This window comes from Pinus tabuliformis, chromosome 9, assembly GCF_031772625.1.
Source record: "Pinus tabuliformis cultivar Carrire ecotype Pingquan chromosome 9, CPIR1, whole genome shotgun sequence".
NCBI lineage: Eukaryota > Viridiplantae > Streptophyta > Pinopsida > Pinales > Pinaceae > Pinus > Pinus tabuliformis.
The window spans coordinates 149,141,287-149,154,716 of NC_142307.1; the positions used below are offsets into that span (position 1 = coordinate 149,141,287).

The 13,430-nt window shown below is 37.9% G+C and overlaps 1 long non-coding RNA gene across 1 annotated transcript; it reads left to right on the plus strand.

The window, feature by feature from the left end:
- The first annotated feature begins 11,772 nt into the window (after nt 1–11,772).
- Nucleotides 11,773–12,751, plus strand: LOC149147549 (uncharacterized). The gene is made up of 3 exons (XR_016263555.1): nt 11,773–12,060; nt 12,168–12,248; nt 12,340–12,751. It is a non-coding gene; the product is annotated as an uncharacterized LOC149147549 (long non-coding RNA).
- The last annotated feature ends 679 nt before the right edge of the window (nt 12,752–13,430 follow it).

Sequence of the window (13,430 nt, forward strand, 5' to 3'; positions counted from 1 at the left end):
TAGAAATTCTTACTAAATTTTGAATAAAATTGATGGTAAAAATTTTTTATCATCAAGAAATCAAGTGGGAGACAGCTTTGCAGAAATCACTCCCATCTCTATTATACCCCGACTCACGGTTCGATCTCGGTGTCTCTATTCTATCAAACCCCTTTCTAGAACCCTCACGGTCCCTCCTGGGCGGAACCCTGCCGTAACTGTCCCTGGATCTCTCAAGCCCCCCATCGGTCTCGTGTTCAATTCTCTTCCTCGACATCCGGCTTTCATCCATTGATTTTTCATAGCCAAAGCTCTGGCTGCCGCCGTTGTAGCTTTTCTTATAACTGCTGGGTCTACTGCTCTCCCCCTCCAAACCCTTGAGCGATCGCATCTTCACTCCCTCGGGCTCCCTTCGTCCCCTATCTTTACTATTACCATCACCCTCCATCAAATCCTCGCCATACGACCTCGGCCGCTTCATTTTGAACGATCAATAAACAGCCCGAATGGTTTACTGAACCATAAATGAAAGAAAAACAAAAATATCATTTCCATAGCAGAACATAAATGAAAGAAAAACAATTAATACAGAATCACTGACATTCATTTAGGCAGCACTTCAAATTACAAAAAATTGTAATGAAGGCAGCGCTTAAAATTACGAAAATGGTAAAAGAGCAGAGCATAAATGTAAGAAAAACAATTAAAATAAAATCACTGCAATGCAATACATGGAGGCATCCCATAAGATTGACGAAAATGAAAATACCTGAAGAAAAATCAATGGAAACTTTCTATGAGTAATAAAACCAGCTCTGGAATGACAGAATCATCAACTGAAACCCAAGTTTTATATAAAAAAAATGGAACGACCGTGGAAAGGGTGATTGCTTTTCTATTTTTAGAAATTGATGTGGCTGCCAGGTAAACATGATATCTGGTGTCTTCTATTAAAGGAGAAATATTTAAACGTCAAGACAAAGACAGGCATACTGACATATCCGTAACCATGGGATAAAAAACAAAATAAACTAGCATTTGTATCGGATGCTGCAAAGAAAACGCCGTAAAGCATAAAGTGCGGAAATCCATTCTGTATAGTTTTTAGAGAAATCACAATGTTTCACTCTTCAATGATGGGTAGAAAAGATAAACATCAAACCACACAAAAAGAGTCATAGTCCAGGAACGATGTGGATACACTCCAAATAAACATATTTCAGAATTTACTCTTCAATGATGGGTAGAAAAGATAAACATCAAACCACACAAAAAGAGTCATAGTCCAGGAACGATGTGGATACACTCCAAATAAACATATTTCAGAATTTATGTGTTAGATGCGACACTAAAAGAGAGTCAGAGTCGAGGAAAGATGCAGATATACTCCCAATAAACATTATTTTAGAATGATATACTCCCAATAAACACTATTTCAGAATTTCTTGCGTTTGATGCGACAGTACATTCGATTTCTTTGAAGGTTTTCTATGTTATGTGACCTACTGGTAACTGAACATAACAATGGAAAGGAATGGTCAGTGGGAGCTTTCTTTCCACCCTCCAACCTCCTCCGTTGCTGCTTCCTCACCGCAATCTTCTTCTTCCTGCAATTTCCAATCACCATAATATGAAAAAACATATTTAAGTTCATAGAATTGAAGTAATTTGATGGGAATTTATATGAAAAAACACAATTACATGTTAGAGTTATGGAATCGAAATTAATTTGATAATAAATTCTTGGAATATTTTAGAATTTGAGAATATGATAGAATCTGCCTGGTCAATTTGTTTGACCTGTTTCACCTTAATCTTATTTGTAATCTCTCTAAGATTCTCATATTCTACAATATTCATGGATCTTGAATATACTCAAAACCTACCATATTCATGGATCCATGAAATTCTAGAAAAGTATTTAACTTTAAAGTTTAAACTTTGTATTGCTCCCTAAGATTCTCAAATTCTATAATATTCATATATCTTGAATATTCTCAAAATCTACAATACATCCTTTATATCCATAGATCCTTTATATCCTTAAATCCATTAAGTTCTAAAAAGATATTTAACTTTAAAAGATCTAGAAGAAATAAGTTTAAACTTTTTATTGAAATTATCTTCTTACGTTTGTAAAACAAAATTTGAAAATGAAATTTACAATGATTGGTCAATATCCAGAACTAATATGAATCCATCCTATTACCATTCAAAAAAACGTTTCTGATATAAAGAGCCTCTGCATATATAGAATCGACCTTAATAGTGAATGTGAGGCCAACTTTTATCTCCCCACAGTAGGTCTGGTCTGGAAGGACAACATTGTAGGAAGTCGGGGGTAGGCTTCCTTCCATGAATACTCCCTCCAGGGGAATGTTGTGCACCACAATCAGAAATATAAAGATATATGGTCAGAAAACAGAAATATTGAAAAACGATGAAAGACTGCAGGATCTGAAAAAATGACTGAGATCATAATGCTGGAGACTCATCTGCACCTTGCTTCTCCAACGAAGTCATCCGCGTTTCCACTATCGCTGTCCATTATTTTTAAGGTGAGTTCAGTAACCCCGTCAGCTACAGTGAAAACAAATTGCTCATTCCACTCGGGATTGCTACCTTTACCTGCAATTTCAGAGATCCGATCTATTAATTTTTAACTCTATATAGCCTTCCAATAGTGTTTGCAGCTTGAATTTCCAATTGACATAATTCGTGACATCCAGGTTATTAGCTTCGTTTGCAGCTTGAATTTCCAATTGAGATAATTCCTGACATCTAGATTATTAGATTAGACTCTATTGAGAATCACAACAATCTCTTAGAAAATAGGATCTAAATTTAATCTTATAACATAATCGAAACAACAAAACAACTTTTCTCCATTATTTCTAAATTTTCATTAAAATTAACCTCTAATCTTATCAAAATTCCAAATTCCAAATTCCAAAATGGTGAAGCAAAAAAAACCCATAGTATATGTTGGATATTTTTCAATGGGAGAAAATACCAAAACCAAATTTCAAACACACACACAGAGACAATGCTCTGTTTTACTTTACTCCAGGATCTTTTTGTTCACAGGAAGACTCAAAAATTTTTTTACTGAGAGAACAGAGTATTTCACCACCATTAAAAGATTTCTATTCATTAAAACAAAAACTGATACAAAGATTTACCACTGTAAAATCCTTCTTATATTCACTGCTGTAAAAAAAACAACTTTTACAGGCTGCTGTAAAACAAAACTTTACTACTGTAATAAAAATTTCATACTCCCCGCACTGCTGTGCATTTTCATCTTGCAAATAAACAAAGTTCAACAAAAAAAAACTTACGCTCCACCATTTTCGTATTTAACTTTACTTCACCGACAGTAAAAAAACATACATACATGTTTTATATAAGCTCCCACGTTTTTCATTTATGCATTATGCACTGCTGTGCGTTCATGGGAGTCAACCCCTTTTTTTCGCTCCAACAAAACTACAACACACAAAAAAAACTTGCGCTCGCTCTTACATAACTAAATATAAAAAAACATATTAAAAAAAATAACGTGTGCCCATAACGATATTAAAGGGCCTCACCTAAACTACATAAAACATATATAAAAATATATTAAAACGTGCCCATAACAAAGTTTATGACATACACCTAAAACTACGACAAACACATAAATTCCATTTAATTCCTCCTACGGCGGTCAACGCACAAAATTTTGTTTACTCCACGTAAACATTGATTTGACCCAGGCCCGTATGCAGCTTCGGAGATCGACGGCTGACAACACGCAAGGAGATCGGACGGTGGAGAGGATATCGGAAGGCAGATTTTCACCGAGCTTTAACTTCCGATGGCTTTCGTTTGCTGATGTCATGCGGGTGACACGCGTCGCCTCCAAATCGCATCGGAGCTCAACAATACGGAAACCACTTTTCATGGATGGCGGTGCGATATGATCCTGGCCGGTTTTATGGTTCTGTTCGGTGGTTTCGTGCGCGTTGAAATTACATTTTCAACACTCCCCTTTAATTTCAACTGCTGGGCATTCGGTCATACCCAAACACTTCCTCAAAAATTCAAAGCTTTTCTGATCCAGCGGCTTTGTCAAGATGTCCGCAACCTGTTCTTGAGTCCTGCAGTGTTCTAGGACAATTTCTCCATTGTTCACCAATTCTCTGATGTAGTGAAACCTTGTATCAATGTGCTTCGTTATCTTGTGAAACACTGAATTCTTTGACAATGCAATAGCTGAGCTATTGTCACAAAATATCACTGTCGCTTTTGCCTGCTCTTGGCCTAAGCTTCTCAACATTCTTCTCATCCACACTGCTTGACATGCTGCTGCTGTAGCTGCCACATATTCAGCCTCTGCTGTAGACAATGCTACAATGGACTGCTTCTTAGAAGCCCATGAAATGGCTCCTGAACCCATATTAAAAACATAACCGGAAGTGCTCTTCCGATCATCTACACTTCCAGCCCAATCGCTGTCAGTGTATCCAACCAAATCTGAATGTTCTGAGGCATGATATAAAATTCCAAACATTTTAGTGCCTTTGACATACCTCAAAATTCTCTTTGCTGCCTGCCAATGTGCCTCCTTCGGCCTCTCCATGAACCTGGAAATTAAACTAACAGCATACATTAAATCAGGCCTAGTTGCTGTTAAATACATAAGGCTGCCTACAATACTTTTGTACAAGCTAGGATCAAAATCCTTGCTGCTGTCCTCTCTGCTGAGCTTTAATCCCATTACTGTGGGAGTGATTGCTGCCTTGCATTCTTCCATCTTAAATCTGCTCAAAATTTGATTTACATATCTTGCTTGGGATATAAAAATTCCTTTTTCATTTTGCTCTACTTCTATGCCTAAAAAGTATCTCAAGAAACCCATATCAGTCATTTCAAATTCATCCTTCATGACTGATTTAAAATTCTTAATGAGCTGATCATCATTACCTGTGAAAATAACATCATCGACATATAAGACCACAATCAAAATCTTACCATCCTTTTCTTTGATGTAGACGGTGGGTTCTCCTTCACACTTGTCGAATTCATTATCCAAGAGATATGAATCTATCCGGCTGTACCATGCTCTTGGCGCTTGCTTCAGCCCATAAAGAGCTTTCTTCAATTTGCACACTTTGTGCTCTTCTCCTTTCTTCTCATATCCGAGAGGTTGTTCCACATAGACCTCTTCCATTAACACTCCATTTAGGAATGCTGACTTCACGTCCATTTGGTAGACTTTCCATTTGTTTTGTGCTGCTATGGACAGCACTGCTCTCACGGTTTCCATTCTTGCAACCGGTGCGAAAGTCTCCTCATAATCTCTCCCATACTGCTGCTTGTACCCTTTGACAACCAGCCTTGCCTTGTGCCTTTCAATCTTGCCTTCAGCATTGCTCTTGGTCTTGTAGACCCATTTCACACCAATGACTTCTTTGCCTTTTGGTAACTCTACCAAATCCCATGTTTTGTTTCTCTCTATGGCATTAATTTCCTCATCCATAGCTTCTATCCATTTCCTATCTTTGATTGCATCCTCGAAATGAATAGGATCATCAACATGACAATATAAGGCAAATAAGGAATTCATTCCTTCATCATAAATGTCACTTAGATTTCTAAACTTCTTACCTCGTTCACTTGGTGTGCAAGTGCTTGAAGATGCACTTGAATTTCCTCCTTGTGGTGTGCTTGGAGAAGCACTCTCATTGATCCTCAATGGTGTACCTTGCTGTCCTTGTGTTGGCGCTGCTGTTTGGGGATTCATTTCAGCCACTTCCTCTTCATCTTCATCATGAGACAAACAGTTCTTGACATTCACTGTTTTCTCTATGCTTCCATCCCAAGCTTCCTCTTCAATGAATTGAACATCCTTGCTGACAAAGAACTTCTTGGTAGATGGAATGTACAGCCTGTAGGCTTTGGATTCATCACTGTATCCAATGAAGATGCATTTCTCCCCTTTGCTGTCCAACTTCCTCCTTAGCTGATTCGGAATGTGTGCATAGGCCACACACCCAAAAACTCTCATGTGGGTGACTCCTTGCTTTCTCCCACTCCATGCCTCTTCTGGCACCTTGTTCATGACTGCTTTTGTAGGACACCTGTTCAATATATAAACTGCACAATGTACAGCTTCAGCCCAATACTCATTTGGCAAATGCTTTGCCTTCAACATGCTCCTCGCCATATCCATGATGGTTCTGTTCTTCCTTTCAGCAACTCCATTTTGCTGCGGAGTGTACCTTGCTGTAAACTGTTTATGAATTCCATTTTCTCTACAAAATCTTAGGAATTCCTTGGAGATATACTCACCTCCTCTATCAGTTCTCAATACTTTTATGTGCAGCCCACTTTGGTTCTCCACAAATGCCTTAAAGTTTTGGAATTTCTCAAACACTTCACTTTTGTTCTTGAGGAAATATATCCAAGTCTTTCTTGTAAAATCATCAATGAATGTCAAGAAATATAGGCTGCCTGCTAATGATGGAGCTTGCATTGGTCCACACAAATCTGAATGGATAATCTCTAAGGGTGCCTTTGCCCTTATGCTTTTCCCTGATGGAAAACTTTCTCTATGTTGTTTTCCCAATATGCAGCCTTCACATAGGCTGTCCGGCTTCTCTATCAATGGCAATCCTTTCACCATTCCTTTCCTACTCAACAAATTCAGACCTCCAAAATTGAGATGTCCAAATCTCAAGTGCCACAACCAATTCTCATCCTTTGGCACGCTTTGGAAAGCCTCTTGGGTAACTGCTGCAATTTCTCCTTTGTTTTTCAAATCTGCCCGGATCCTGAGAGGGAACATCCTGTTCCTTGTCATCTTCACTTCAGCAATGCATCTTTTGCTGGGTGGTATGTCCATGATGGTGCACACATCATTTACAAAATAAACATTGTAACCCTTTTGGACAAGCTGTCCAATACTCAAGAGATTACATCTCATTCCGGGGACATAGTATACATCTGCTATGGTTTTCCTTTCTCCTTGCTTTGAAAGTATTTTTATTTCTCCTTTTCCCATAACAGACACTTTACTATCAGTTCCTAGTGTGACCTCTGATTTCAAATTCTGATTTAAGGCTGAGAAGAGGGCAATGTTTCCTGTCATATGGTTGCTGCAACCTGAGTCTAAAAACCATATGTCCTCACTATGTGTTTCAGCCATGTTACAAGCTAACAGGACATTGTCTTGACTGCTGTTTTCTCTTGTAACATTTGCATTTTGTCTGTTGTTCTTATCATGTTGTTTCTTTCTACAATCACTAGCATAATGTCCATACTTTTTGCAATAATAGCATTGAACATTAGATTTATCATACCTTTGTCCTTGAGCCTGATATTGTCCTCCTTGTTGGCTGCTGCCTTGGCCTTGGTTCTGATTTGGATTGCTGCCTCTTCCTTGTGCATTTGATGAGCTGTTCCTTCCTCCTCTGTTCTGGCTTCTGCCTCTTCCTCTTCGGTTTCCTCTTCCTTGACCTCTTCCTCTTCCAAAGGACATCTGGGTCTTGAAGGCTTGCTCAAGAGATGAGTTTTCATTCCTACTCAACCTCTGTTCATGTGTTATCAGTGATGCATGTAGCTCATCAACTGAATAGTTTGAGAGATCCTTTGTCTCTTCAATGGTGGTGACTATGGCATCAAACCTTGAGGGTAAGACCCTCAATATTTTCTCCACAATCCTTCTATCTTCAATGGTTTCTCCATGAGTTCTCATTTGTGTGATTACTCCAATCACATGAGTGAAGAATGAGTCAATGTTATCTGACTCCTTCATGTTCAAGTTCTCAAAATCCTTTCTCAGCAATTGTAGTTTTGCTGTCTTCACTCTCTCCATGCCTTGATAGGCTGTCTTAAGGGTTTGCCATGCTTCATTTGATGTTTTAGCTGCTGCTATCCTTGGAAATATACTCTGGTCTACTGCTAGATGCAACAATAAAATGGCCTTTGCATCCTTCCTCCTATTGCTCTTCAGCTGATCTCTCTCTCCCTGAGTTAGTGCATTGAACTCATTTTCATCTGCTACTTCTTCAAAACCTTCTTCAACTATTTCCCATAAATCTTGAGAGGCAAACAGGGCTCTCATAGTTATTGACCAGTAGTCATAGTTCTTCCCATTAAACTGTGGGAGCTGGGTGTTAAACAAACCCATACCAGTGCTTGTGCTGGCCATTCCTTGACTGTGTATTTAAAACAGCTGACTGTTTCTTCAGCAACACAAAAAAAACTTTTGAAATACCTGAATCCTTTGATGTCTGAGTCTTCTGTCTGCCTGAGAAGTTTTGCTGCAGCTACAAACCTTCTCCCTTCAGCTTCTTTAACTTCTTTAAAGAGCCTGGTCCTGCTCTGATACCACTGTTGGATATTTTTCAATGGGAGAAAATACCAAAACCAAATTTCAAACACACACACAGAGACAATGCTCTGTTTTACTTTACTCCAGGATCTTTTTGTGCACAGGAAGACTCAAAAAAAATTTACTGAGAGAACAGAGTATTTCACCACCATTAAAAGATTTCTATTCATTAAAACAAAAACTGATACAAAGATTTACCACTGTAAAATCCTTCTTATATTCACTGCTGTAAAAAAAACAACTTTTACAGGCTGCTGTAAAACAAAACTTTACTGCTGTAATAAAAATTTCATACTCCCCGCACTGCTGTGCATTTTCATCTTGCAAATAAACAAAGTTCAACCAAAAAAAAACTTACGCTCCACCATTTTCGTATTTAACTTTACTTCACCGACAGTAAAAAAAACATACATACATGTTTTATATAAGCTCCCACGTTTTTCATTTATGCATTATGCACTGCTGTGCGTTCATGGGAGTCAACCCCTTTTTTTCGCTCCAACAAAACTACAACACACAAAAAAAACTTGCGCTCGCTCTTACATAACTAAATATAAAAAAAACATATTAAAAAAAATAACGTGTGCCCATAACGATATTAAAGGGCCTCACCTAAACTACATAAAACATATATAAAAATATATTAAAACGTGCCCATAACAAAGTTTATGACATACACCTAAAACTACGACAAACACATAAATTCCATTTAATTCCTCCTACTGCGGTCAACGCACAAAATTTTTTTTACTCCACGTAAACATTGATTTGACCCAGGCCCGTATGCAGCTTCGGAGATCGACGGCTGACAACACGCAAGGAGATCGGACGGTGGAGAGGATATCGGAAGGCAGATTTTCACCGAGCTTTAACTTCCGATGGCTTTCGTTTGCTGATGTCATGCGGGTGACACGCGTCGCCTCCAAATCGCATCGGAGCTCAACAATACGGAAACCACTTTTCATGGATGGCGGTGCGATATGATCCTGGCCGGTTTTATGGTTCTGTTCGGTGGTTTTGTGCGCGTTGAAATTACATTTTCAACAGTATATATGCTTGAAAGTGGGGTCAAGTAGATTAATGTTTAAATTACAGTGATGCTATAATGTGTTTTTACCTCGGAAGCAAATAATTTAAGTTATATTCAGGTATCATGTCAATATTCAAAAGGCAAGCAAACAATTCCATTTCTATGTTTTGTTATTTATCCGTCGTCATATCACTCAAATAACTTCAGGAGGATATGCTATATGCTCAAATAGCAATCAGATTAGCGTAATGGTATATTTTGTTATATATGGCAACCAAACATTACCTTTTATTAATAATCATACCAATATCCAAACATTACAGAGATAATTTCATATTTTATTAATATCAACCTTCAAATAACTTACAAAATATGCCATATGCTTCAGTGTGTGAAAGTCGAGTAAAATAAAAGTCAAATTTCCATGATAATATATGCTGTAAAGCATGAACCCATTGGACACTCTCTAAATTATTGTGAAGTTATAAGCTGTGAAAAAATGAATACAGAGAACATTATCTTGTGTCTTTTTCTTATATATAATTCCAATAGGCTATGCTGGGCTAATTTAAATTGGTTAACAATGTGTTCACATTATTGATAAAAATGAACCAAATTGACTTTACTGGGACTTAATAAGTATACACAACCATATGTAATAAGTTGTACAACTTAACTCAGAAACAGGAGTCTATTATTACTCTCCTTTGATTTCATGGAGAATCAGTACAAAAGCCACAGTGAAAGCATGATCGATTCCCTCATACACAGTGATAAGAAATGTATCAGAAACATGAATCCATTACTACTCTCCTATGATTTCATGGAGAATTAGTACAAGAGCCACAGTAAAAGCATGATCGATTCCAGGGTACACAGTGATTAGAAATGTGTCCCTTCCCAACAAAAATTGTGAAACTGTATATTTACGCCTCATCTGTATTTAACAAATTCGTATAATAAGATGTTAAGTGGCAAATCTGTATAAAAAAATTTAAAATGTGTGCAATTAAATATAATTTAATTATAAATTTCAGAATATTTTGAAAATCTGATGAACTCCTATTAAATTTCTAAAATATTTTATAATCTATAATCGATATAAAAATAACCATGTATATTTCAAGACCTATAATCCAAATAAGAATGACCACTAAGAAAATGTTAGATATAAAAGTGTATATACTTGGTATTCTACCTGTGCAATGATGGTTGCACCCTGATAAATTGTACAGGATCGTCGAAAAAAACTGCCTTTCACTTTGAAATCGGTCTGGGCAGCAGAGCCTGACAAAGACACATTTAGAGTCGAAAAAAACTGCCTTTCACTTTGAAATCGGTCTGGGCAGCAGAGCCTGACAAAGATACATTTAGAGACGTTCTCAACTGAAACACTTTAGGTGTGCGTGCTGTGAAAAGCAGATTCTCTTGCTTGCTTTCCTCGCCTCTGTATGCTTCCCATTTTTGGTGAAGGCTTAGCAACTGTTATGGGAATTAAATGTTCAAAGGGAGGGAATATTAACTTTTTTTTCCAATTAAATTTTCAATTAAATAATTATTAAACATTATTGAATGCTATTTAAACATTCTGAGGGTCAAGTGAAATAGGCACGATATGAATGCTATGAGGCACAAATGAAATCTGCCCATGTGGAGAGTGTATCTGACACAAAAATATGTCAGGCAATTTTGGTGTCAGGTACACTCTCCACATGGACAGATTTCATTTGTGCCTCATAGCATTCATATCGTGCCTATTTCACTTGACCCTCAGAATGTTTATATAGCATTCAATAATGTTTAATAATTATTTAATTGAAGATTTAATTGAAAAAAAAGTTATGTGAATCCCTTTTAAAGGGATTCACAGTTTTTTATTCCCTCCCCTTTGAACATTTAATTCCCATAACAGTTGCTAAGCCTTCACCAGAAATTCCCTAGCATATTTCTGTCTACTGAGGTGTCAGATACACTCTCCACATGGGCAGATTTGCAAGCAAAACAGAATAGTGAATTGCTAAAGAATTTAGGCAACTTTGTTCATCGTTCTTTGAGTTTTCTTGCAAAGCCTTCAGGTGAAGGTTATGGATCTATTGTCCCAGATGCCCCAGGGGTAAACACTCCATCAATTAAAACTCAGTAAAAAAAAATATTTGTAAACATAGTATAACGCATAGGAAAATTTCTATACAGTGATTACGGTTCACGTCATAAGTCTCAAACTTAATGAATGTTGTACTTTACCATGTGATACACCCAAACTCGGCGTGAATGATGCACAGGTGGCAACCCAGTTTTCATTCCCGCTATCCAACTAATCTAATCGATGATTTTTTTTAATGGGCATTGTTTTCCATGCCCTGCTCTGCCACGGTACGTGGCACGAGCAGGGTCTGTCTCAGCATAGTTTTCCTCGGGCTTGGCGATGCATCAACGGAGGATGTTGGCTGAGAAAATCTGACGGACAGCCTTGGTTTCATTTGGTACCAATCCTCCTGTCGATTGCCTGGAGTTCCTTTTTGTTTCTCTCCCGCTCCCGGAGCTCCGCTCCGCCCCTTCTCATGCCCTACATGCTGCTGGATCAACCTGCGGCGCTGGCTGGAACCACGATGCAGGTTCACTGCTACTACGCTATGGTTCATTCTTACACAGCAACTCTCAGGAAGGCCAGGTATCTCGGATTAATTTAAATTACCAAGGGCACAGTTTTCCTTTTCTGCTATTATTTTTTTGTTTGTTTTATTCTCAATGCTTAACGATTACGATGTTTACCTACAGGTGTTTCAACGGAGGATTCTGTTACTTCTTCGAACAGAGAGTTGTGCTACCAGCCAGACCCCTCCGCTCTTAACTGCTCGGGTAAGCAACGACCTCCGTTTTTTTTTTTCTTTTCTGGGTTGATGGGTTTCTGGCCGTAACTCCTTTGAGTATACTACCTTCTGGCTTCCAGGATTCCACTGTTGATGAGTGAGAAGTGGGAAGGGCCGATTGGCACCGTGACACTGCTGATACTCAGCCTTGTAGCAGAAGTTAAAGTATAGATTAAATATATTGAGTCCATAGTCCTCTTAGTGTCCCACGACTGATTTATTGAGTTTTCTTGGTCTTGTATGCCTTTGGAAAACCCTGGTCAGCTCCGCATATTTTGTATTTTCAGTGTTACATTCTGAGAGGAGGGTTTTGTAAGTTTTTTTTTTTTTTCTTCCTGAACTATGTAAAGCACGGTTTCCTAAATTAGGCGTGCAACTAAGGGTTTGAATATGTATAATTTCCACTTGCATAATACTGCTGCATCTACTTGTATTCAGCTATATGTAATTGTTTTTCCTATTTATTAATATGGCTGTATTGAGAATTGTTAATCGATGTTATGAACACCCGAATGGTTCCCGAGTTCAGGTCTGAATGACTTAATCAGTTTAATTCTTTACTGTGTAAGAAAGTTCTATTTTATTGGCTGTCGTTTCACTAAATACAAAGTTTTGTTGAGACTATTAGTGATTTTTCCTTCCCGTACAACCGAGGGTTTCTCTGTCGTAAGAGGTGTTTTATCATTTCCGGTATACGACGAGTCATCCTTGGCTGACTCAGGCCCAGGTTACCGTCGACCCTAAAGTCCTCCGGTCCTTTGGTAACGTTCAACTTCATTCTCAGCTAACACTTATCGGCCAGAGCTGGGCACAAAACTACTGTTACTACTTTTGTTTAGTAGGGACAGAGAGGTAAAAACTGTATAATTTCCTAATAACTGTTGTTGTTTTGCGTCCGTTGCTACAGGGTGTCTCGTCCTTGAGCTCTACAGCTCTCTAAGAAACCTTGCTGCGGAAGAGCTTCTGATTCTACTTACAATTACACAGTATGGACCATATCCCTGTTTGCTGGTGTCTTCTTTTTTTTCTTTTCTTTCCTACCCTTCCATTCGATAAGGGTTAACAGAGACTATTGTTTTCTTTAAGTTTACTATATAGTCTATCTGCTTATTTTTTTTTATAGGAACTACATAGATTTACTCACGGAGTACAGGATTTTAATCCTAAATCT